The following is a 27,244-nucleotide window of genomic DNA, read 5'->3' on the forward strand; positions in this document are numbered from 1 at the left end:
TCCTGGGAGCTTCCAAGAAACTTGATGGGTGTGGTCAGTCTCCATCCTCTGACTTCATCCCATCTGAGAATCCGGAAAAGGAAGAGATGATGAACTCTAAGCACAGAAAGGAGAAAAACAGTTTGGGGGGCGCCAAATCAGGTGTTTGCTTTGGGAGCAAGTAGAGTGCTCAGTAATGAGAAATGGGGACAGGAAGGAAATCAGCAAAGACTGAGCTACAAACTTGACTGTTAGAGTCAAACCTGGTTCCCCAGATTGAAGGTTGATGGGATTTCCCATGGCATGCCAAGAGACCACAATGAAAAGTGAGTTACCATTTTGTAAAACAGAAGAAGGGTTTGGGCTTGTCCATGTATGAGCATGATGTGTGTGTATGTGTGCGTGTGTGTGTGTGTGTGTGTGTGTGTGCATGTGTGCGCATGCATGCTCCCTTTTCCTACATCATTGGTCACAGAGAAAGATGGACCAGTTTGTCTACCTGCCAAAATCATTTCAGAGCTTGCTTCAAAGAAGGAATAAGCTCCTTGTGAGAAGGGATTAAATCTCATTCAACTTTTTACCTGGCTGTGTGGCACAGAGTAAATGTTTGCCAGAGTGAATGAAGGTTAGTCACAATTCTGGGAATTCCTAAATCCTAGGCCCGACCTCAGATCCCATTCCAGGTTTCTGCAGGATAAATACCTTCCATTCACTCATCTATTCATTTGACAACTACATAAGTCAGGTACTGCATTAGGTGTGTTTGGAAATGATGCTATGAACAAATGGGGATAGTTCCTGCCCCCAGGAAGTCTTGAGTCTAGTAAAAAGGTGTTGAACAAGTGGTTAGAATACAAAATGCTGTTGTTAGGAAAAATATGAGAGGATGTAGCAGGGGACCCTAGCATAAGACAAGGGACTGGGGACAGACTCCCAAAGGAAGTGATGCTCAGGCTGACACCTGAAGAGTGATAAGAATCAGGCAAGAGGCACTGAGGGTAGGGAGAGATTGTTCTAGGTAATGGGAGCAATTACCTAAATACTGAGGCTCAGAGGCAAAAAGGCACACTTGTCTTCCGAGGAACAACAAAATCCAGTATGGCTGAGGAAGAGGCAGAGGGATAGAGGAGAAGAGAGAAAAGGAGGAGAAAGAGAGGGGAAGAGAGGGAGAGGGAGAAAGGACGTATAAAGAGAAGGGAGGTTATGAACAGTCTTGAGAGTTGTGATAAGGACTCAGAAGCAATGGAGAACCAGTATAAAATTTCAAGTGGAAAAATGGCCCAATTAGCTTTGCAAAGTGTGAATAGCGAGAGTTATGAAAGTGGCTTTGACTAGGGCAGTGGCAGTGGAAATTAGGAGATTGGGACAAACTTGATAATTCAGAGCTTAGAATTAGGATGACGTGGAGGGTGCCTGGTCATGGGGAATGAGAGTAGGGCAAGCTGGGAATGACCCCCAGACTTCTGACTTGACCAAATGCTGTAAGAGGTAGATCCATTTACTAAGCTGGAAAACAATGGAGAACATTCACTGGAGGTAGAGCAGGGTTGTAGCACATGGGAGCCCATGTTGAATTTAAGACGCACTGAGTGTTAAGTACCCTTAAGCCATTTGGGTGGCGTATCTGCTGGACAGCTGGATACATGGGTCTGGAGCCTCAGAGAAAGTTCCCGTGTGTTTGGGAGTCAGTGTTGAGCAGACAGGAGAAGCCACTCGAATGCCTGACATTGGCTGCGGAGAGTGTGGGGGGAGAGGAAAGCCCAGGTCAGGCAGAAGAGAAAAAGTCAGCTAAGGAAAGTATCACGGGAGAACAGGATTTCAAGAAAGAAGACAGCATGGAAAAGGGCCACGCAAGACGAGGCTGGCTCTCTTCACTGGGTTTAGTGACACAACGGCCACGGGCCAGAGAAGGCTCTGTGGCATGTCAGTGGTGACAGCCAGACTGCAGTGAGGTTGAGCACTGAACAGAAACCGCAGAAATGGAGACCCTACTGAAGAGCTGAGGTTGTCAAGAGGAGGAGAGAATCAAGGCAGGAACTGGACTGGAGAAATCCCGCAGTGGGGAGAAAGACACTGGTGGCCTGAGGGACCCTGAGGGCCTAGCCTCTAGTTCAGAGACCCCAGGAACTTCCTGGCAATGGCACTCAATGACTAGATTAGATTGATTTCTAACTTCTGATCGTGCAGACCTCAAATCCTAATATGCCATCAATTTATACAGTTCCTGGAATTCAAAACACTTCATAAATATTTTCTCTTTGTTCTCACTCTGTACATGTAGTGAAAGTAGCGAGATGATTATTTTCTTCTTTTCGCAGGTGAGGAAACCCGGGCAGACACTGCCTTGGCCCCGGGACTGTGTGTGTGTGGGTGGCAATGGGAAGGCCGCTCAGCAGACCCCTTCTTCCTCCCGCAACCATTTCTCCTGGACCAGTGGCTCCAGGATGCTTGGCACACTCGTGCTACTAACACAGCAGTTATTCAAGGACTCTGATAAACTTGGACCCGAATCACTTGACCTAAGGAAGCTTGCTCTGCTTCCCTGTCTATTTCAGGAAGCCTGGTGAAACTCTTGGCAAATATCAGAGCGCAGAAATGGAATCTGGTCCTCGTCATCCCATCTGGGCTGAGCTGTGGAGGGAATCTTACACAAACCTCTCCTCCAACAGTCAGACACTTAGCTGACTAATGCCAGAGCTCTGACCCCAAAGTCACGGCTCCAAGGGGGAGGGGTAGAGGTGGATTCCCCAGGCTCACAGCCGGGGCGGGGAGGAGGGGCACAAACGAAACAACCTAGACCACCTCTGCACAGAGAGTTTTCTGAAAAGCGAGCAGCAGCCCTGCCTGCGGCAGTTGGGTCCAGTCAGCCCCAGCAGCAGGGGGATGGATTAAATAACGCTGGCAAGGTTCCACCTAGGGCTGAAGGTTCCAAAGCTCCCAGTGTTCAGTACGTTTCTACAGTGAGAAAAGGAAGCTGAAGTGTGTTGCAAAATCACAAAAGTTGGAGATCATTCATTCGTTTTGCACTCATTTAATCAATGTTGATCAACGTAATTCTCTGAAAGGGCTGATACAGCCCCTCCTAAAGGGCATTTGGGACTGTGTGGAGGTGGTCCTGGTTGTCATGGTGACTGGAAGAGGGAAGACGCTAGTGGCACTTAATCACCAGGCACTGTCCTGTGCAAACTGCCCACGGCATCCCTGCTAAGAAAGCTCAATGCCCATTGCAGACCTACAGCCCACCCATTGACTGTGGACTTCCCAGGACACTGGAAGGAAGAAGCCATCAACAAGAAAACAGCTGGCCTGTCCTGCAGTGGGACCACACCCCTCCTTTTTCTCTACTCCCAGTACTGACATGTATCCTGTCTGGGGTGGGAAATTATGATCCGTGTGTGCCAGAGTTGGTTCTGTTTTCCTAGACTCTGCAGACCGTCTAATTCTTCCCACTGACCTTCATTCCTGACCCTTCTCCCTGCTCATCCCTGCCAACCACGAAAGGGGCTTCAACAGAAGGATGCACAGGGCCAGCTTCCTGCATCAGCATCTGGGGGCCAGCAGCTTATTCTGCTGGGTGCCCCTAAGCGAGACACTCACTTCTCGGAGCCATCCCTAACTTCCCCTTCCCCATCTTCCATAGAAACATACACAGGATGCAGCAGGCTAAATCGGACGGCATGGGCAGGGCTAGGGTTCTGTGAATACAGGGCAGTGTGTGTGTATGTGTGTGTGCGTGCACGTAAAGGAGAGCTAAACAGGTGATCATGGCCCTAAGATTCACTTAACCTATGAGGGCAGGACATCTGCAGTGGGACCTGGAGCCAGGCCCGGCACTGCTGCCCCATCCCAGCTTTCAGGCACCTTCTTCCACTCAGCTCCCAGTGAAAGCATGGGATAGAGCCCCGGCAGTCGCAGGCTGTGTTCAAGAAGCTTGGCATAGCCTCCCAGAGCTGACAACGATCGAAGACAGATGTGTGCAGTCAGAGAGTAATGCGAATCATGAAAAGGAGTAGCAAGCTTACATGTGGAAAGAGACAGCAGTTGTGGGGGAGGGGGGCAGAGGAGAGAAGTGGGAGCTGTTTAAAAAAGCACTGGGTGACCCTGTGGGTGGGGCAGCTCTGCTGTGAAGATACTTCCACAGGAAGAGGGGCTGGACTCTCTGCAGGGGGCCAAGAGCTCCCATTTGCTCCACCTATTAGGCTCTAATTGAGAGTTCTGTTCTGGCCAGGAAGGGGCCCTAGGGAGCAGCCATCCACCTCCCAATCTCACCCATGGAGAAACCAAGGTCCAGAGAAGTTGAATGCCTAGTCTAAAGGCACACAGCCTAGTGGCAGGACTGGGACAAGAATTCAGGCAATCTTTTGCCACCTCCTCACCAATCTGGTGCTTCACTCCCTGAACTTTCCTCTTCTCTCAACCCTTTCCACACTTACCTCCACCTTCTGCTTTCCCAGACCCCCATCACGTCCTGCTGTTCCCTACCAGCTGGCCTCCCGCTGTGCGTTCTCTCTGTGGACCCTAGAAACTCCCAAATTGGTGGAAGAGGGAGACAGGAGTCATGTTGAAAATAAAAATGGTTGGATTGAGACAAGGAAGGCAAGACACCTTCCTCCTTAGCTCTCAACTATTGGTGAGACAGCCAGAGACTCTGCTCAAAGGTCTTACCCCACTTCATCGTAATCCTGAAAAGCACTGGCTGAATATTTGCACAGAGCCTACTCTTCACAGCATGAAAGTGTGGAGGAGTGTGAATCCTTAACATCCTTCCTTCCTCTTATGGGTTGAATTGTGTCCCCCCCAAAGATACATTAAAGTCCTAAATCCCCAACACCTCAGAAATACAACTGTATTTCGAAATAGGGTCTTTACAGAGGTAATCAATTTAAAATGGGGTCACTGGAGCGGGTCCTCATATAACTGGTACCCTTATAAAATTGGGAAATCTGGACACGGAGAGATCTGCACAGAGGGAAGACAAGGTGAAAACACACATGCGGAATACCCTGCAAAGATTAAGGATCTGAGTGATGCATTTACAAGCCAAGGGACACATCAAGCTACCAGAAGCTGAGGGAAAGGCATGGGACACTTCCTTCCCTAGCACCTCTAAATGGACCACGGCCCTGCCAGCACCTTGATTTTGGACTTCTGGCCTCTTGAACAGTAAGGCAATAAGTTCTTGGTTGTTTTAAGCCACCCAGGTTGTGATGTGTTGTTATGGCAACCCAAGAAAACCCATACAGTACTTCCCAGGTAGTCGTCTTCTCAGCTGCCTGCCCTATCCTAGGGCCTCACTCTGTTGTCCACAACAGATAATTTAGGTTGAGTTTTTGTCAAGGTGCCACAGAGCACACGCTGAATCACGTATATGTCGTGGATCCATACAGCTCCCAGAACATGTCTAGGAAACTCAAACTGATGTCCCCAACCTTCCTCCCTCTACGCAGGCACTCCAGGAAGTCCTCGGTCAACAAGCCACTGCAGGTGGGCAGGCGAGAGGAGAGCTTCAGGACAGATGTCCCTGGTCTGTGGTCAGCTGGCAAAAAACCCCAAACTAGTGGGGGAGCCGGAAGAGGCATGAGGCTAGGCGAACGGGATAAGAAAATCTAACTACCCACACATCTGCTGGGAGAACAAATCCAGCTCGACACAGATCCAAGAGGTTTCTAAGTAATAGGGAGAGTGATTGTGCCATGCAGTGCACAGAGTCAACTGGAAAAGCTGCCGGCCAGGTTCTGAAGTGGAACAAACTGATAAGGAGGGCGAGCCCAAGAGGGATGGGAAGGAGAAGCATGCACACGCAGCTGGATCGGGACGTGGGGAGAAGTCCACACTCTTTAAAATAGTAGGTGACCAGGGGGAGGGGAGAGAGAAGGAAAGAAAAACACTCAAAGGGAGGAGGGAGCTGGTAACAGGGACTGGAGAGGAAGTCACCAGCAAGTCACACACAGCCGTGCGAACACGCTCCTGACAGACTTTATGAATTAAGTCAAAACCATATGGACACAGATGTTGAGAATGACAGTCTGTTTATCCACCTTAAAACTTATTTAATAAATCGCCATTTATTAAGAGCTTCCTGTGTGCCAGGAATTGTCTGCAGCACTTTACAGGATTCAGCTGTTTCATCCTCACACAATCTGATGAGGTAGTTCGATTATTAGCCCCATTTTACAGGAGAGGAAATTGGGGATGGCAGGCGGGCAAGGTATCTTGCTCAGGTCACCCCACTAGTAAGTGATGGAGCTGGCCTGGCTCCTGCACCCCGCTTCTTTGGTGGTAGGTGGGGTGGGGACAGAAGACAAGAGGAGCAATCCAAAATTAGATTAAGACCACACATATGCCCGAAAGATCCAGCTAACGGAGCAAAGGGTAGGTGACAGTCTTTCCCATAATTCAAACTGTTCTTCACTAGTGCTGCTCCTGGGGGCAGGAGCCAGTGATGTAGGGACATGGGGCTTGGGTGAGGATCCCCTCTGCTGCTCAGATCCCTCTAGGGGCTGATAAACCTTTTAAAAATCACCACTATTTAGGGGCATCTGGGTCGCTCAGTTAAGCATCTGACTAAGCGTCTGACTTCGGGCTCAGATTGTGATCTCACAGTTTGTGAGTTTGAGCCCCACATTGGGCTCTGCATGGAAAACTCAGAGCTGGGAGCCTGCTTCAGATTCTGTGTCTCCCTCTCTCTCTGTCCCTCCCCTGCTTGCAATCTCTTTCTCTCTCTCTCTCTCTCTCTCTCTCTCTCAAAAAAAATAAACATTAAAAAAATTTTTTTTTAATCACCACCATTTAAAAAAGTTATCATCTTGGGGCACCTGGGAGGCTTAGTTGGTTGAGTGTCCACTTTGGCTCAAGTCATGATCTTATGGTTTGTGGGTTCGAGTCCCATATCAGGCTCTCTGCTGTCAGCACAGAGTCTATGTCAGATCTTCTGTCCCCCTCTCTCTCTCTGCCCCTCCTCTGCTCATGCACTCTTTCTCTCTCAAAAATAAACAATAAAAAATAATTTACAAAATTTAAAAATGTTAACATCTTTAAGCTGAGAAAGATAACTTCCAGAAATCTATTCTAAGAAAATAAACAGATATGTGTATAAAAATCTACATAAAAACATAAAAATATGGTTAACTGTGGCATAAAAACAGTGGCTAAAATGAAAATACACCACAGCAATGAAATGGTTCAGGTACAGTGCATGATGGACTATTATACAGGGAAAATCATCTTACAAAGGATACTTCAAGACATGGGGAAATACATACAATACGTAGAGGTGGAAAAATGCCACTTAAAAATAGTTTATAAGGTGTGAAGAGCTCCCTTACTAAGAAGAAGAAACATACACACAGAGATACATTAACATACACACACACACACACACACACACACACACACACAGAGAAAGAACTGCAAGGGATATATACTAAAAATTGTCTTCCTCATTTATCCTAACATTTTCCTAATTCTCTGTAGTTCACATGCATTGGAACAGGTACTTATTTCACAATCAGAAGACAATGTTGTATGTTATAACTACTTCTGGGAGGGTCCCAAAGCTTTAGCTGTCATTTTTAGCTGTCTGTCTGATGAGACTTTCCACCGACCAGGTGCACCAAGGAATTCCAAGCAGCCTCAATCAACTCCATGGTACTTTTTTGGCCCTGATCTTAATTTAGAGAAAAAACAGAAATTCTGAATTAAGGAGACAATTGTTTTGTGTTTCTAATTAGATAAAAGAACTATAAATATGTTAACGATACCTGCTGATTTAATAGGGACTCAATGAAGGATCATGTTCGGGAGGTCAAGTGGGATGAGGGTGTCTATGCGGCGGGAGACTGTTGCTTACTGCATCTAGTAAATGATAGATGTGCTGTTTATTCAGCTACAATGAAAGGTGCTAGAGGGGGGGAGAACAGAAGGGAAATTATCTATAAATAAACAAGAAGGCAGTGTGATGTAGTGGCTAGGAACACAGACTCTAGAATCAGAAGAGTGATTCTAAGCTTGGTGCCACTGCTTCTGAGCCATTTAACCTTAAGTGAGTTATGTGGTAATTTCAGAAATAGTTACTGAACAACTATCATCTGCCATGTCATATTCCAGGTCTTGGAGATAGAGCAGTGAAGCAAGGATACAAAAATGCCCTGTTCCACATGGAATTTACTTATAATTGGGGAAAAAAGATAATACATTAGGGAAAGCAAGGAAAATACATAGTTTCTCAGATGATCTTAAGAGCAATGAAGAGAAACCTGTCTAAGCCTCAGCAGCCTTGTCTACAAAATGGTGTGGGGATATTCAAATAGTTATTCCATTGAGTACTTGTGAGAATTCGTAAGATCACACATATGGCACTGAACACGATTCCCACTTTAATAAATATTAACAATTACCACTATTTTGAGATTAAAGGAGCCAAATTTACTCCTCTTGTCTGAGTAATGACACAGGGAATGATAAGAAATGGTTGCAACCATTCAGAAACTGCAGAAGCAAAGGGGATTCATCCCGAGCGATGGAGGAAACATTAAACCATCATCATGTAATAAGGTCTTGAGTTTCTTAGTGACTGAAATAAAGAACAAAATTTTTCTCACTTGGGGTTTATCCAACCCCATAAGAAGTCAGAGGAATCCCTGATCACTTCTATCATCATTTAATACAGATAATATCTGCCCTTTGGTTTCTCCCACTTCAGGATTTAACAGAAGGCACACAACCCAGGGAACTTCACCTGCTCCCATGCTGGTCTGCCATCATTTCTTCCCCATGTCTATGGATGGCAGAGGTCAAGAGGAAAGGAGGTCTGTTGCTCCTTTAAGTCCACATGGCCATTTGGGAGTCATGAGATTGGTCGAACACTTCAGTGGAGTTCGCCCAAAGCCAGGTGGAGCCAGATTACAGACCACAGCACAGATTTCCATCCAGACTTTGGGAATGAGCTCCCAGAATACAGGGGTGCTTCTGATCCATGCCCCAACCACTCGGCCAATGGCCAGTGAAGAAGGAAAGAAATGGTGCCCTGGCTAGGCAGGAGGAAAAGCTTTCCAGAAGTCTATTTTATAAGCTTTGGATTCTAGCCTCCTGGAGAGGAGAAAAGTCATCAGAAGTTAGAAGGGGGCACAAAGAGATGTGTGTGTTTGTATGTACATGTCCCAGCATATGCATGTGCAAGAATGTTTTAAGTAACTAAACGCACAGCTTAAACCAGATGGATTATCCTGCAGTTTCACAGACCAGTAGCTTATTTTGGGTGGACCTCAGAGGAGCTAAGTGATTTGTTTGCACTTGACATCAGAGAGGATACTTGTTGTTAGTGCTTTTCCTCTTCTCTGTGAAGTCAGGTTTGGCAGAGCTCTGGCTCTAACTCAGGACTCAGAAGTACTAGGATTTTCCCCGAGGCCCCACTGCTATACTTATGTCCTTCTTTTCCCGGGACTGGGGTGACAACATGCACCTAGTGTGGAACACAGAGAAACACTTCGGGAACACTGAACCTCAAGCACTACAACCTATAAAACAGAACCCTGTGAGCTGGTGCATTGTGTTAAACTAGGAACAGATGAAGACCCCAAGAGGAGTTTCCAGAAAGTTCAAAGAACGCTCTAAGGGGGGAAATAATGCAAACCAAAAACAGAAAAAGGGAAGGGAAGCCATAAGGGGATGCAATAGGCCCTTTCCCCCAAACCGCACTGCCCAAGAGAGGAGGAAGCTACCCTGAGACACAGCTTTTATTACTGCTTTGCATAAGCTCTCTCTTTCAGGCACATTGGTCAAACCCTAAACACTCCATGCTTTTCCCCGCCTCTGTGCCTCTGACTGTGCCATCCACATCTACTGCCCAGAAAATTCTCTTGCCTGATCCACGGGTCTCCTCAATCGCCTACCAAAAGTCTTTAGAGCTCTAACTGCCCTCTGTGTGCAAAATGCCCATTGCCTTAAGCCTTTCTCTTGAGTTTTATTTAGTCGAAGATGTCTTATTTCCCTAGATGTACTATATGTTCTTAGAGGTGGGGAACCACACATTTTTGTACTGCCCACAGCACAGGACACAATACCTTACCATATCAGGCACTCAGTAGCTCACTGCCGAATGAGTGGTTTTTTTAGAATCAGAATTTATGCCCATTAGGTCACTGAGTAGAGTTCATTTTTCAGAGGAGAGAAATGAAGCATACTGAACATTCTGACTTCTTTTCTTTCTCTTGTGCTCCTGATGGTGGCACACACGGCAATCGGGCATGGAAAGCAAGCTCTTTCCTGGGGGGACTTTCAGAACCCCACAAGAACAATGGCGTTGGGGTTCCGACTGTCCCTTCTTCCATCACAGCTTTCCTCCCCTCACCCTTCACTGCTCGTCCATCAGCAAATCCTGCCAGTCCTGCTCCCAAAACAGATCCCCAATCTTCTGGCTCCCTCACATCTCACTCATGACCACCCATGTCCAGGCCACCATTCTCTTTGACCCACGGTGCTGTCATCTGATGGTCTCATGGCCTCCCCAGCCTGCCTTCCAACAAGTAGGAGAGGAACCTTTTAAAAAGGTTAGCCAGATGACATTATTCCCTGCTCCAAACTCTCCCCCAGTGGCTTTCCACCATACTTGAAGGGGAAAAAACTCTGGCTTCCCGACACATTTGCTGGGGGCATGGGGACATCCTGGCTTCTCATTACACGCTTCAACTCATCACACAAATAAACTCTGTAAATGGCCCATGAGGTCCTACACAATCTAGCCGGCCTCTCTTGCTCTCTGTCCCAGCCACACAAACCCTTCCTGCTGTGTCTTGAACACAGCAATCCAAAATCCCCTCTCCCACTGTGTAACATCACTTTGTTTTATTGTCCATCCTGGCCCTGATCCCCATAGGAAAATGTCATTTTTTGAAGTATTTCTATGCTTGTTTGTCTCAGCATTTATGGATTGTCTCCATTGGAATGTAAGCTCTGTGAAGGCAGAGAGTTAATCTTTTCCATTCACTGATCTATCTACCACATCTGGAACAGTGTCTAGCATATAGCAGGTGCTCACTAAATATTTTTGGATGGAAAAATCTTTCAGGATACTGATGTAAGAATTATTGCCAACAGAGCTCTTTCAAATGTCAATATTAATGCCAAGAGAAATTCCTAGAGATCAGAAATTGAAAGCCATGATTTTATAGCCCTGGCCAATCAGCCTGTTTTTTAAAGTTATCTAGTTGAAATTTCTCATGGAAAAAAATAGAAGGCTTTTAAAAATGACCACAAACCTTCCCACAAAGATGTGTTCAGCAAAGATAGATCCTGCAGCGCTGAAAAGAGTCTTGCCAAATTCTGTTACCCATTGTCCTGCTGTAGGTTTGCCTTGGGTTCAGTTCAGTGTAACCAACATTTCTGGAACACTGGAATTAGTCCTGGTGAATATAAAGATGATTAGAATAAGGCTGTTACCAGCAAAACGCATACAGATACACAGGAGAGACAGACACATGAGCAACATATTTTCATGGGACATGTAGTAAGGCTGTAAATGGTAAGCCAGAGATCTGTTTTGGGCTTCAGGGAAGGTTTCCTGCATGAGCAGCTGTAACAGTCTGCCAGGCAAACAAAGGTGAAAGAAATCCTAAGCTCTGGGAAAAACATAAACAAAAGTATGGCTGTGAAAACCCTGTGGAGGCAGACAGAGTATGTCATGGAGGGACAAGCAGTCGTATTCCAGGAGCTTGGACTGTATTTGGTGTGTGATGGAGAAAGCCTTCTATTGCACCTTATTTATTTAAACATACAAGTGTTAGGTGGTTTGGGGTGTGTTGACACTTTTCTTCCATAATCACCAAAATTGTCCATCAACAAAAGTCCCGGCTAATGTGGGAAACAAAGAAAAGAGAGGCAAGACAATGGCTGAGACTCCTGAAGTTCACTCAAAAGTTAATCTAACAATTAGATCAAAGGCTACAGTAAAAGAATTTCACTAATGAAATTATATATTTCTTACAAAAAGGTATGTAGCTTTATTGAAAGGATGGACAAATGGAAGCCAGATAGACAACAACTGTAGTTCTGAACAGAGAGGATGCAGCGTAGGTGGGCAGCCCATGAGGTTGGGTGTCAGAGATATCTTGCTTCTTTCTGATCAAGGCTCCACTGGGCAAGCCGCTTTATTTCTCTTGAGTCTCAGTTTCTCCATCTGTAAAATGGGGGAAATTACGGCTGTCTTATCGAGTTGCTATGGGGACTGGGATTGTACCTAGCACAGTGGATACCTGGTGTCATATCCCCATATGCAAATAAATCCTGAACAAAATTATCACACTAAAAACCTTCCTCAGGGATCAGAAAATGGTTATCTAATTGTCTAGGGTTTAAGGATTTGAATCTTTGCCATTTTGGAGATCCTAAGCCCTTCATTGTTTAACCTTGTGTTCAACTTAGAAAATGCAGGGAATTAAAAGTAAAAGGCTCACATAATTGGGAACCTCATTATACAGGGAAGGTCTGCACATTTTGACTCTATGAGGAGAGTCCAGAGGATCTTCAGAGAGAAAAGCTAAGATCTGTGCTTGGGAAGGGAAACTGAGCAGCAGACTAGCAGCCTTTCATCTGGAAGGCAAGTCCCAAGCTCCTGGTGCTGCACAGCACGTGTGAGGCACAGGGGAGGACCCACCTATGAAACCACCCCCAGCCTTCCTAAACTACAAGCAGAATTCATTTCATGCTTGTCAACTCATGTAAAGGACCTGGTTGAATTGCTACCCAAAGATAAAGACATGGTCTTTGGCATAACCAGAGGCTCAGCAAGAGTCTTGTAGGAACATGCCAACCAGTCCTTTTCTGAACAGGATGCTCCATTGTGGTCTGCTTCTTTGTCACCTGTATCAGTCTGCATTTTGTGAACTGCTTCTCTCCTCCCTGGTGCAGAGTCTCCTAAGGAGGGGCTCTGCCCTGTAATTCAGCACAGGCACTGTGTGTATAGCCCAAAAGAGACTGGCTTCTTCAGACTGTCCCTGTCTCCACTCACTTAAGAATCCTCATGTGCCTCACTGCTGTTTTCAGTTTGGACGTGATTTATTGATCATTTTAATGGATAATATGGGGAGTAAACGCTCAGTCCACAGGCCTGCACTCTGAGAACAGTTGCACCTCTGTTGAAAGGCTGGGCTCCCGAAGTTATTTATGCATATATATTAAGCATTCAGAGAACTTTGAGGGGAATCCCTTTCAAGATGGCAGACTGAGTACCCACTGCAATTCTCCTCTTATATCAAATCCACGTATAGAACAGAAAATACATTAAAATAAATTTCTACCTGCCTGGGCTTGAAAACAAGCAGGGAGACTTGGCAAGAAACTGTAAGGAATCCCTTTCAAAGAAGGTAAACATTCAGGAAGCCACAGACAACTTGAGAAGTTGACACCAAGCACAGAAGCCACATGCAAGGAATATCGTAGAATCTGCCACAGAAGATAAAGTGGCAATAAGAATAAATGACCCCCTTTCTGAGGAAAGCCAGCACCATGAAAAGAAAACAGCAAACTAGTACTGGGAAAACTCAAACCCAAGGAAGGAGTTAAAAGACGAATCAAAAAACTGAGCAAGAGGCATAATTCTTTGCAATACCATTTTTCTATTTTATGTATATAAAATAAATCAACAAAATGAATTACGGGCAAAACAAAATGCAATCAGAAAGGGACTGTGGATATTTCATAATCTCGAAACTATAAGGTGCTGCATCCACAAAATGAGACTAGGATGTTTCAAGGAGATTTTCACAATGAGAAGATAACTGAAAGGGCAGGGCCACTGCAGGAGGGAAGGTCATCCATGAGCTCTGCAACCAGACCCACACTGGTGCTGTTAAGAAACTTGTATTTTGCAGATACAGATGTGTCCTTGTGGAGGGAGTAGAACACCAGCAAGCAGCTGTACACAAATTGGGTGACTGGCCTCACAGAAGGAGTGGGCAACCTGTACTGAAATAAACTCAAAATTCCTAGATGACATTCTGACTGCCTGGCGCATGTCCATTCTCAACTTTGTTTCTCCAGCAGCCCTTTCACAAATGGCGGTACCCTGAGCTTAGACCCTCAGATGACATCATCAGAAAGAGGTAAAGGAGGATTCTTTCAAGCCACAGCTGGAACATTTCTTCCATTTCTTATGGTGCCATCTAAAGGCTACCTCCCAAAGTCCCAAGGCTGCACAAACACCCCGGTGCTGCAGGTTCTTGCTCAGGAACATTGCCTGACTTGGAGGACAGCCATCTTTCAGACAGAACAATGTCCTATTAGCATAAGAATATACCTGTTTAAATCATAACAAATATTTGTAAAGTAATTTACAGCTTGCAAAACACTTTCCTGGGCATTATCTCATCTGAAATTCCGCATTAATTACGTTAATTGGGGAGGGTGTATTATCCCAGTTTACAAAAGAGGAGACTAAGACTCCAAGAGGTGGTGACTATTAGTGATTGACAGAAGTGGAAATAGAACTGGGTCCTGTTGCTTAAATGTTAGTTCTCAATATAGTTCGCAGTAATGAGGTTTACATTCCTTCACCATTCGCTCTAAGGCAGAAATAGCCTGAGGAGCATTTTCTCCTGAAACTCCTGTGCATAATCCTATGGGGAGGGGGAGATTGGAGGACCACTCTTTGTTCTTACTGTCAAATGTACTTAATATTCCTCAATACTAGTGTCAACTTTCTACTTAGTTCATGGTCCATTATGAACACGATCTAGATTGGATTTGGGAAAACAATATAAATTGCCCAGAGTCCAGAAATAAATGCCTCAGCTCATCAATCTCCTCTCTCCTTTGAAACATTACTGTCCCTTGATTAAAAAAACAAAACAAAACACTGTTGAAGGTGATTGCTGTGCATATTTGGGGTGGGGGGATGGTGGCAGCTGCACCTTGCCAAGAATGACTTCAGTTCCACACACAAGATACACAGAGAGAGAGGGCCCTGGGCTCTCTGCCTCCACTGCTCTTTGCAGGGCCTGTGTCTGGCTGTGACAGTGCAGTCCTTTAGCAGTGCCCTGTGCAGGCTGAGGCCTGTCCCCACCTCACTGCCCACTGCCGCAGATCAGGGTCACACCATTGTCTGACCTCCTTCCTTGAACCACCTTCCCAGTCTTCACATCTGGATAGCGTGGCTCACTCCACCTCATTATAGTTCCTAAACCACCCTCAGGCTACTCTGCTGTCGGGGAATCCCAAGTCCAAAATGCTTCCAGAAGCACACACTTAGCAATGGATGTTAGATGTCCAGCCCCAGCATGTCTGACAGCATACACGGTAATATCTTTTTGTAAATGAGAAACCCAGAGATTGCAATGATTCCAGATGGTCCACTTTACAATTCAGGAATATGTGGTTGGAAACGTAACTTTTTCGGACCTTATTAATTTTTTCAAACCTTGATTTTTAGCTTCCTTCTCTGACCCTCTGCAACCTGGCCCTCCTGCAAGCCCTGGCTTCCTAACAAGAAAATGTCAAGGGAGAGAACAACTATGTTCTTGGACACAGAAGCCATTGGTTAAAGCAGGGCCTCAGGCTGAGCCTCTTGGAAGCCTCATCCCAAGACTGGCACTTGGGCTGGATCCCACAGAGTGAGAGGGAAGAGAAGTGCTTACTTTCCCAATGAGCCATCGAGCAGAAATCAGCAGCCCCGATCCACAGCTAAGCCTAGAGGAGGGCCTCTGAGTGGCATGCATATTCCCAGGGAGAATCAGTGCAGGAAATCGGATCATTCAGAGACCACAAACCATTTTGCATCCTAAACGCACTGTGGAAAACTGGTATAATACCTGCTCCTGAGGGCTGTTGGGGGAAACTAATGAGATGACATATACCAAAGTGCCTGTACAGCATTACTGTCCTGGGAATGTTGGCCTTTCTTTCTCCTGCTCTGCACCATTCACCCTCAAAAACCCCTCCAGTGGATGGGGCATGGTGGTGCACTTCAGAATGTGCTGATTACCTGCGATCTGTCTCCTGATTGCCAGTTTCTGGGGCAAATGTTGGATAGGTAGGGAGTAGGAGAGCTCAGCCCAAACTCATTAAACATCCTGAACTAGGTGAGAAGTCCACACAAGCACACTAAGGGTGAGGATGGGCACAGATGGGGCAGAGTGGGCTGGTTCTGTGAGCCAGGAGTTCTCAATCTTGGCTGCATGTTGGAATCCCCTGGCAAGCATTAAAAAATACAGATGCCTCTGTCTCAACTCTAGACATTCAACTTCAACTGGCCTGAATGTCATCCAGAACAACAACCGAGCCAAAGGGAAAGGATGTGCAAAGTGAGATGAGAACAGCGAGAATGTGGGCCTGTCTCTGTTGAACAAAGCCCTTTGAGATGACACCTGAGGTTCACTTGGGCTCCCTTTGGCTTGACCAAGGGGAGTTCTTGAATTCCCACACCCCAAGCTGCTGGACAGTATGCCCAGTGTCTGTCTGGGTCACTGTCACACACACTCTCCTAATAATAAGCTGGACAATGTGACCTTGCAAGTGACTCTCTGTACAGATCCAGTGCTGAGGAAAGTTGCAAAAACCTCTTGAAAGAGGTTCTGTGGAATTTGGTATTTTTAGGAGACTTTGAAACACACACACACACACACACACACACACACACACACACCCATAATAATCATGTATAGGTGGATCTGATGTTCAGGACCCAGGAACCTTGGCATCTGTTCACACTCTACCTTACACCTGTAAAAAGGTCTGCAACACAAGCAGCCCCCTCTGGAGCAAGTCACTGTCACAGTTTCAGATTTTCTGGGGGTGCAACTCCAAAAGCCACCTTCTTTTTTGATTTAAATGGAATCCAATTAAGATGGAAATGCATAGAGAAAGAAATGCTGCCAAGCACCCTCAACTCTGAACATTATGATCTCTTGCTTTAGTTCCTATTTCCCCACAGTCAGAGCCATGCCCATCAGTGCACTGCCCCCCATCTTCCCAGGCTGGGATCATCTCCTCCAGCCAGCATAGTCAGAGTCGCCAGGGACCAAATCAGGCTATGGCTCCTCCTCTGCATTCCATTCATTTGTTCGCTCACTCATTCATCCTTCCATCAATCCAACCAACAGTCAGGCTTTCATTGAACAGCTATATCGTAAGAGCCATCCTCCACATTGCAGCCAAGAATGATCCTTTTTTGAAGCAAAAGCCTGACTGTGCCCTCTCCAGGGCTGACTCCAAGTCTTCAGTAGTGCCCCATCACTCTTGGGGTAAAGAGTGAGCCCCTGTGGGCTCCTGCCTATTCCACACCTCTTCTACACATCATCCCACGCTGCTCTGTGCACCACCTACCCTAGCTTCTCTGCAGCCTTTTCCCACCTGCTTCCTCACCTGGAACTCTCTTACCCCTCATCTCCTCCTGCTTTCACAGATGCTTACAAATCACATCACAAGCCATCAGAGAGTCCCCCCACTAGTTGTCTGGCTCAAACTGATGATCTCCCTCCATACTGGCTGCTCTTGGAGGAATTTTCCTTTCTATCTCTATTGTAGCCCCTGCTCACTATTTGTCTTTGGACAAGAGTCTCAGACATCCTTGTGCCTCCAGGAAAACACATGGAAAACAACCAGGATCTTTCTCCAAACCCCGAACATTTTTTTCCCTTTTTAGTAAAAAATTGGACCTTCTCGAATGGCCCTATCCTTGACTGTGCCTCTGACAAGTGGTCCCCCAAAAGACTCAGGACTTGCAGCAGACAGACGGTAACTTTATACAGCAGCCCCAAAAGGAGATGTAAATACCGAAGGGTGTGCTGGGAAGACATGTTCCCTATTCATACAAGAGCCAAAAAGTAAAAGGGAAATATCAGAGGATTAGAGTGACAAGCTGAGGTCTCTCTGCCAGTAACCCAACCACATTCAGCTTGATTTCCTAGACTTGCTAATAGACCACAATCTAAAATATCTTTCTCTTATTCCCCTTACACACACACACACACACACACACACCACAACACAAGAACATGAAATGAACTGAAGGTTTCCTTGGTGATTGTTTACATGCTAAGAAAAGAGGGAAGAAGAGTATGAGGGTGAGTGATGAAAACAACTTTTTCCCACTTTAATCCACAACCATCAAAAAGTCACAGATACTTAAAACAAAAAACAAACACATGGCTCCTTTATAAAAGCAAAGGTAGGCTGAATTCTAGTGTGAGGGAATCCCACACTCGAGCTATGACCAGTGCTAGGGTACCCACACAGTTTCCTTTGGGGGAGAGATCTTTGACTCAAGAAGATAGATTTTCAGAAGGAAGGTCCAGGACAGAGATGGAGGGGAGGAATGTGGCAGACGCCTCATGAAGCCATTCACCTCTTCACATTTGTGTTTGTGTAGGACCCAAGATTCTTCCGGGAACTTCTCTCTCTCCCACTGTGTGTGGGGCTATCAGGACAGGCAGGGACACATCTGGAGGTGCCCCTCCCTGCATGGGATCCAAGTGGGACTGTGGCATTGCTGCTTCCTGACAGGCTGGACAGCAGGGGCCACCTCTCAAAGTCATGCAAGCATGGCATGTAATGTAGAGTCACGGACGGGGTGGCCCTCAGACAGCAAGACTGGCAGCCCCAGGTCACAGCCCCTAGATCCCAGAACTCCCAGTTCAGAGCCAGGACACTAGGCACCTCCCTCAGGAGACTCTCATTGAACCCTGGAGTTGCTAACAGCAGAGCTGGTCATGCTGGTCCACATGTCTTTCCAATCACCCAGCCTACAAGGACTCCTCCTTCCTCCAAACTCTCAAAGTCTCCGTGGCCCCTGCCACTAATGTGCCACTTCTCACACACACCCTGCACCCCTGCCCCCACCCATCTATTTCTCTGCAGTCTGTCCCAGACTCCCAAACAGACTGCAAGGCTCCTGAAGACGGGGCCCTGCCTTTCACCTCGTGGTGTTCCATCTGGTTCTTGCCTAGCATGGTGGCTAAGAAGAACCAGGTAAGGCAGGAGGCCCCCCAGAAAACAACACTTTTGTTAAGCAGGTAAGAAAAACATGGAACAGATGTGTTATGTTTTTTCTTAAAGGTCCCTCATAAATTCCCAAGAAATTACTAAATAAGGATTCACTGTCTATTCTCTTTCTCCTGGTATCTGGACCAATTAAAAACAGGATAGGAAAAAAAATGCTGAGGAGCTCCCTGAGCAGGAGGGACTTGGAGGACAGAAGTGGACAGTAGATGGCAGTCTGTCCCTGTGGTCACAGAGACAATAACTAAGCACTGAGGCTACAGGGAGAAACAGAGAGCTAGGTTCAAGCAGATGCACCTCCCCTCTCCCCTGTCTGTGCAGACTGAAGCCAGGAGCTGGGAAATTTCTGGAAAGCACACCTGTGAGCACACACACTTAAACATCTACCAAGCCCCAACACCTGTAGAACATGCACCTGCCCCAAACTCTCCCCACAAAGAACCCCGGGCACGCATCCGAATGGGCTCTGAGCACCCACTGCCAGAGCCATGGCCTGGCATTGGGAACTCGGGGACAAGAAAACCACTGACCTACAGGAGGGAAGGCTGTGCCTGACCAAGAAGATTCCCGATCATCATTCAGGCTAAAAAACAGCACTCCAGTCAGGAGCCCTGCACTTGATCGCCCATCTTCACACTGATCCTCCCTGGAGCACAAGGATGTAAGCCCTCCGTCTCCCTCACCAGCTCTGTATCCTCAAGGTCAGAGGTGTGGCATTCACCGCATCTTCTCCAACATCTGGCACAGGGCCTGCTCCTCAGCAGCCATCAACACGATGTTTATTGAATAACCTTTCTACATGTACTTTCCAAGTGTCGAGAGATGGACTGTCCTAATTCGTGGGCAATGACAGCCGACTCGTCTGTGACCAAGAGCACAAATTTGCAGAAGAGCTTGGCAGACTAAGACATGAGGGGAGTCTCTAAGGAGAGCAGAAACAGCCTTTCTCAGTGAGCAGGCAGGGAGCACCATGACCCCAGTCTTGGGACAGGCCAAAAGGAGACACAGAGAACACAGCTCGGGACCCTCGGCGAGGTACATCGCCCCTCTAAGCTGGCCCCTTAGCGCTGCAGCCTGGACTCACGGATGACCTCTCTTGCATTCATTCACCAACACATTTCTGTAGCAGACAGGGCTCAGGTGTTGGGGGACACAAAGATGAAAAGACCAGACCCTTTCTTCCCAGAGCTCACATTCTAGTGAAAGGTAAGAATGCATATAAAACGCAGCCTGCTAAGTGCTATAACACAGGGAGGCTGGGGAGGGAGCCACGGGGTCTCAGGAGAATACAAGGAGGCTTCCCAGAGAAGGCAAAGATGTGAGGGATGACTTCCATAGCCCTGGTGAAGAAGGAGGGGAGGGCATTCTAAAGACAGAATATATCCTCCAGGGCCGTCTCAAATTCAAGTAGAGAGTATACGTCTGCCACTGGTGACATTTAAGCCACATCCCCTTAGGCATCCATCCATCCAGGTTCTTCTACTAATCCCCATTCCCACCACAGAGGATGAGGTAGGAAAGGCTTCAGGGATCACTAAAGCTAGTAGTCCTCAACTCTCTCACTTAACACATGAGGAAAGTGAAACCTGGTGTGACTCGGGACCCCCTAAAATTGCACAGTTTCTGCTGGAGTAAGAGGGTGGAGTCTGGCCTTCTTGCACATAGCTCAGGATCCTTCTGATTTAGCTTACTGAATTCTGCTACCCACAAACTACTTTATCCCATATAAACCTTTCCCTATGCTCCCAACTTCCAATCCAAGATCTGCCACAAATCTGGCAAGCTTGCTTCTTCAGCACTTTATAAACATACACTCATCCATATGTTCAATAACTTATCTGGCATCACATAACTTAATTTCCTCCTCCACCCCCTCCACGTTTCTGCACATAAGTCCTCCAGGCCAGCAGGGATACCTGGAAATCCCAGGCATGGGCCACAGTGAGGCTTAGGGAGCAGCAGAATCACAATATGTGAACTGTCACAACTGGCAGGGTCCTTTGACCTTCTACGGAATCCAATTCACTCTCTTTCCAGAAAAGAAAACAGAGGCCCAAGGAAGGAGAGTGATTTTGCTCAAGGTCACGAAGCTACTTTGTGTTCTTCTCCAGGAGATATGGGGCAAGCTGTTTCAGGCAGAAGCTAGGTGTCAGGAGAGCCAGGCTCCTTCCCAATTGTGGGGCACACTTGTTGGCAATCAGGTGATTCCCAGAGCTGCATTTTCCCGTGGAACCCAGTGGAAGCAAGGGACATGCCCTATGAACAGTCAGGAACAGGTCTGCTAGATACAGTGTGGAAAGAATCCCAGACTACACATTTGAAATACATTCCCTCAGGTGTAATTTAGAGCCAGAGGGGGAGGATGTTTTTTTAATTCTAGGGTCTGAGACCTAGAAAGAGAGGGAGAGGAGGCAGTAAATTGCAAGGACCTGGCTGTCATAAATAAATAAAAATAAAAGGGCTATGTCCTCTTACATAGAAGAAAAGCATCACCCTACATATGAAAAGCTGTTTAAAATAAAGTAGACACACATTTTTGAGCAACTACAATCTCACAGGCATCAAATTAGTGTTCTACACTTATTTGCATATTGCAAATACCTTCAGCAATAGAACAAAGTCATTCGCATTAATTGCCTTGAATGTACTGATAGTGGTGGTGGGGAAATCAGCAAAGGGAGAGGAAGAATAAGAGCCTGCAGTCACATCCTTCAGAGATAGCAACATGCACCCCAAGCACCCCTCTGGTTTACCTACTTCTGGTACTTCCCAGAGAAGGGCATGTGGCAGGCAAGTGCCAGGGCTGGGGATCTACAACTGCATTGCTGTGCATCAAATACAGTCTGGGGATCCCAGTCCTTAGCAGCAACCTCTGCCCCCAACCTTTCAGCAAGAAATTGACATCCACTTTGGCCCTGGTTTAAGTGGAGGGAGTTCTCGAGCCTATCAGGGAAAGCCATTTTCCAAATTCTGAAGAGCCCTCATGTTCTCCATTCTCCCTCTTTTACTTTGATTGCGTGCAACCCTCATCGCAGGACTCAAGAATGCTGGGACCTACCACCTCTCGTGGGCGTGTGGATCAAAACCAGATGTCCAGATCCAATCTTACAGAGTTTACAAGGAGGCAATTGTGGCTTAAATCAATACCTCCATTCTGGAAGGGCAGATACCCTTGTCAACAGAAAGGGGAAGTAAAGAGGGAGGGCCGATGGGAGCTAAGACAGATCTAACACATGCTTGCCAGCAGGTGGCTAAAAAGCCTCAACACATGAAAATGTGTTGTCTTGCATATGAAAATGAACCTTCCAGTGGAGCAGGTCACCCTGCGTGCGGGGTGAGAAATCAAACAATCTCTAATCTGGATGACATCACAGAACTCAGAAAACAGAATCTGACTGGCAGGTGATGGACTTGAGATGGCCTCAGGCTTCAGGATGGAAAGCCAGCACATCAGCATCTACTTGTGTAACCATGTAAGCATATCCCTTAACCTCATGCAACCTCAGTCTCTCCATCTGTACATGAGATCGCCCTGGGCATTGAGATACTGCCATGCAATTGTAATAATGCCTAGAACCTAGTAAGTACTCAAATATCAACCACCACCATCATCATCATCAATCATCATCAGTCATCTTTTTCTTTAAAGATTTTTTTTAAGTTTATTTATCCTGAGAGAGACAGAGATAGCATGAGTGGGGGAGGGGCAGGGAAAGAGGAAGAGAAAGAGAATCCCAAGCAGGCTGTGTTGTCATAGCAGAGCCTGAGGCCGTGGGGTTCGAACTCACAAAACCGTGAGATCATGACCTGGGCCAAAAGCAAGGGTCAAACGTTTAATTGACCGAGCCATCCAGGGGTCCCAATCATCAATCATCTTAAAGGTGGGTACTTGTCTTAGTCACAAACACTGACACCAAAAGGCACTCATGTAGAAACTGGATGATTTGCATCAGGCCTACCTGAAACCAAACCCAACCCCTCTTAGCTCTGCACATGCTGTGCAGGGTAAGCCAACTTCATGAGCATTCTTGCCAAAACAGAACACTATGGTAAATTCTTTGCATGCCTTTCCTACTTTGACTAAGCCATTCCCTAAAGATACAAAACAGGAGTTCATTTAGGGTGTGCCAAGATGCACTCCAGGCAAGCCACTGATTGTGTTGGAGGATGGGGCCACTGTAGAAACCTAGGATGGTGGAATTGGAATGGGACTTCGAGATCTTCTAAATTAAGCCATTCATTTACAGATGGGTGAATCAAGGCCTGGAGAAAATGCCCAGGGTCACACAACAGCTGATTAGTGACAGAGCTTAGTCTCAAGCCAGATCCCCCACCTCCAAGTCAGCAGGCTTTCTGCTGCCCTGGGGCTGCTTGACATCACCTTGTTGGCCTGAGATCTTTTGAGATCAGTAAGCTACCATTTACTCCTACAGCTCTGGCCTTAAATGAACAAGACCCTTAAGATTTTCAAGAACCTTGACTGAGCAAATCCATAAAAGATTTGGGTCTTTTCTAAAAATGCTGTTAAAAAGTGAGCAATCACAACAGACCACACCAAATTTCACTTCAAAATCTGCTCTTCTCCAGCTAATCACCACTTGTACTCAGAGGTTTATCCTGTGAGGATGCTGAGAGCCAGAGAGAGCCTCTGGTGGTTCCCAATTAAGGCTGCTTGAGAAGGACTGTGGCATCAATGAGGACATGAAACAGCCAATGCATTCTGATTATCCAGGGGTGCATGCACTCTCTAGCCCCTTGGTATTTTTCAGTAGAATGAAAGGCTGAGTTACAGAAAACTATCAACAACAGCAAAAAATACTTTAAAGATCTCAGGCATCTGTATGTGCTTTCATGTGTTCTAAAGTGAGTTCTCTGTACGGTTTACTTTTGTCCAGCCTTGATTTTAATAGAAATCTGTCCAGCCAAGAGTGAGGTACCATCTATACTGGCCTCACACTTCTTAAAAGTTCACACATCTTCCATCCCTGTATACAAATGATCTGAAAGAGGCAGCTACCAACTTTTCCCATCAGCTGGCCCTTCTGCAAGAAGCAATATGATGATCATGTAATCTGAGCCAGGCAGCCATGTACCTACCACCCATGACATAAGCTCTGCAAACGCCTCCTGCCTACCCAGGCCCCTCCTGAGATCACGTGTCCCCCAGCACACGCACATATATCCTGTGCTCTCCTCTGGCTCTGCACATGTCTGTCCATGCACAAAGTACATCCACAGACCTTATCAGCAGCACCACACGGGGCTTACACTGGTCTCCAGTAGATTTGGTCCCTCTCCAACAGACTCAATTTTAAATAAAAATAAATCTAAAACCCTGGCAACGGTCATTAGTTCAACATCTCCACTGCCAGAAACTGCCTGCCTCATTAAAGAGTAAAACAGCAGCTGGTGAGGTCTTGAGGCAGGGTGGTGGGTCTTAAAGATTTTCTGTGTCGGCCTGACTCCCCTCTCTCACTTCAGCCAACATGGGAATATGCGGATTTACATTCCCTCCAACAGGGCCAGAGCACTGCAACTGCTCAGAAGAAGGTCTGAAGGAGCCTGGAGCAGAAGCCTCCACTCAGTTAGTTGTCTTGAATGGAGGGAAGGGGAGAGGCCTGAACATCTGATCCATCTGGGAGAGGAATTGCAGGGATGGGAAACGTTATGTAATTAAACTCTGCTGGCCTGTCCCGCCTGGGGAATGTGAGACCCATCAGCAGTGACCTCTTCCAATCAACTTAATTGGCCCAATCTCGCCAAGAAAAGCAACAGAATTGGTTTAGTGCCTCATGGAAATAGCTTAGCTCCTGACTATTTATGGCCACTGAACTCGAGGATGGGAGCCTGAGTCTGAGCCAGGAGTTGACAATGTGTGCTGACTTCTGGGAGGACCGGGAGGCTACAGTGGGTTTCCCTGCCTCTCTCTGCCCCCCACCTCTGTCTCAGGGGAAAGACGTTTTAGCAACTTGCTGCATTGGGCTCACCGCACTTTACAAGCCCAAAGCCTCTTACGAGGCAGGGTCTTGCCTCCAAGGACCCGCAGTCTAGAGCAAAACAGACCTTCATTGCAACCCAGGATGGCTGGACTTTGCTCCTCTTTTATTCAAATATGCCAAGGACAATTACTATTTTCTCTGTGTTCAAAGTCACATTTATTTTCAGGTCGTGGTCTACATAGCTCATGTTAAAGAACAGGAAAATGTCTCTGATAATTAATAACATCGATTTTGGGGCCACCTTTCTTCAGAATAGTTCAAGGACCTTTCATGAATACTGATTTCCAACTACTGCAATGTCGGTTAGGTTGCCTCCATTTCTTGGATGAGTAATCTGAGGTAGTTATAGAAAGTTCTCTTTGCAAAGTACATGAGCAGTAGACATGCAGTGGGCATTAAGACTATGTTGCCAACTTGGGAAGGGGTATAGATCTCATTTTTACCATGGTCACAGACATGCTAGTGCCTGTATTCAATGAGACTTCACCTCTGAGTAAAGCTTTGTACTCCTCCCCATACCAAGCTTTGACTGGGGGGAAAGCAGAGTGAACTTTTCTTCTCATTGAGTCATTCCTGGGATTAGAACATTTTCCCCAAAATCACACCGCTCCAAAGGGGCACAACTGAAGTAGAATCAAGGCATTCCCACCATCCTCTGAAATGTCTGCCACCAGGTCTTCTGACCAATGGTCACACCCTATTTATCAACTCTCTCTTACGCAGATGAATTTCACCTAAAAATAAGGTAGAACTTCAAAATGACACAGCTCTGATGTCATGAATTTTAAAATGTCAGGAGTCAAATAAAGTCTCCCCAATTATATGCCCTCACATGATTAGAACCTAATAAATGAGGTTCCCTATCATCTGGTCTGGGCAAGCATGTATGTGCAATCAAAAGCACCCCCCTCCTGCTCTGTTCCAGGGACCTCACTAGCTGTCTCAGAATACGAACGCAGTCAATGTCACATTTCCCTCACTCCTCAAATGCTCCCGGAAGCCTACAGCTCTTCTTTTATCTATACCTTTTGTACTTAAAATACACATCTGAGCATCCAAGACAATTTTCATCTTTCCTCAGGCACACAGAATTCCTGCAAAAAAATATGCCCTACCCCCTCGTAAGGGCCAGAACATATATTCCTTCTATCCTCTGACTCGCCTTCTCTTAGTTACTTAACTTCAGCCTTACTGTGTGTGTGTGTGTGTGTGTGTGTGTGTGTGTGTACATGCACACACACATACATGCACCCTGGGTTAGCTACACACTCACAGCACAGAAAACATCAAAGATTAATAAGACACTCCCAATCCGATATGTCAAGTCTCATTCCTCATTCCTGCTAGTGAGGAAGTACTGCACATTTCCAGAAACTCAGTCCTCAAATGTATCAGGACCTGCTTTCTGCCCTGGATCACAGCACCCACCCCCCCATGCCCAGCCCACACCTACTATGAGGAACAGGAACACCCTTCAGCTGTATCCCCAACACACAAAACCAGACCTCATCCCTATCCTTGTGCCCCCTTTTTACAAAATCACAGATATATTTCAGGTCAGGTTCCCGTTGGCCCCTAAGATCCATAAACATCTCTAGACTGAATTATGGTTCTTGAAGAGGCCTCAACTGGCATCCAGCTCTTTTCAGTCCTCTTGGCAAAACTGCAGCAGTCAGCTGAGTCCGAGAAGGAATGTTTCCAGGGCACGGTGCCATGCCCCAGTACCCAGTAATGGGCTCAGCATCCAGTAGGCATTCCACAAATATTAACTAATAATCAATATTAATTGGTAACAATGAATTCCTCTATTAAATAAGAAACCCATCAAATAACATAATAGAACACGCACCTCTGCCACCAGTAATGCAAAATATATTCCTCCCCTCACTCCAATTTTATGTGGACGTCCTCCCTGATCGTCACCTAGTGCTGACACACAGGGCTTTTCTCCTTAAATGTATACCCCTCATTCTAAGCCTTGTCCAATTCCTTCCTCTCTGAGGAGGTAGGGAGGGGGAGAAGGCAAAACCCAACCCAGCATCCTTCTCTGTAAATGCCTTGTTTCTCCAGAAAGAGTGCCTGAGCCCTCACTTTCCTATCCTCTGCACACCCCAGTGCCATCCCAGCCACATTTCCCCATGCACACTCAAAAAGTTCACACTCGGCTCTCTGCAGATAATCTCTCCCCGCCCGCCCCCCCCCCCCACTCCTTCGGTAATCCTCAGGAGCCCAACCTTCCACACACACGTCCACCTTTCGCTGCTACACACAGCCACCCT

The 27,244-nt window shown here is 46.5% G+C and overlaps 1 protein-coding gene across 1 annotated transcript in view; it reads right to left on the minus strand.

Annotated features, from left to right (window-relative positions):
- The window catches only part of NTF3 (neurotrophin 3), a 67,024-nt gene that overhangs the window by 37,308 nt on the left and 2,472 nt on the right, over window positions 1-27,244 (minus strand). The gene's annotated exons all lie outside the window — the stretch shown is intronic.

The sequence above is a fragment of the Panthera pardus genome, unplaced genomic scaffold (assembly GCF_024362965.1).
Source record: "Panthera pardus isolate Hobbes unplaced genomic scaffold, ASM2436296v1 HiC_scaffold_6, whole genome shotgun sequence".
In the NCBI taxonomy this organism is placed as follows: Eukaryota; Metazoa; Chordata; class Mammalia; order Carnivora; family Felidae; genus Panthera; species Panthera pardus.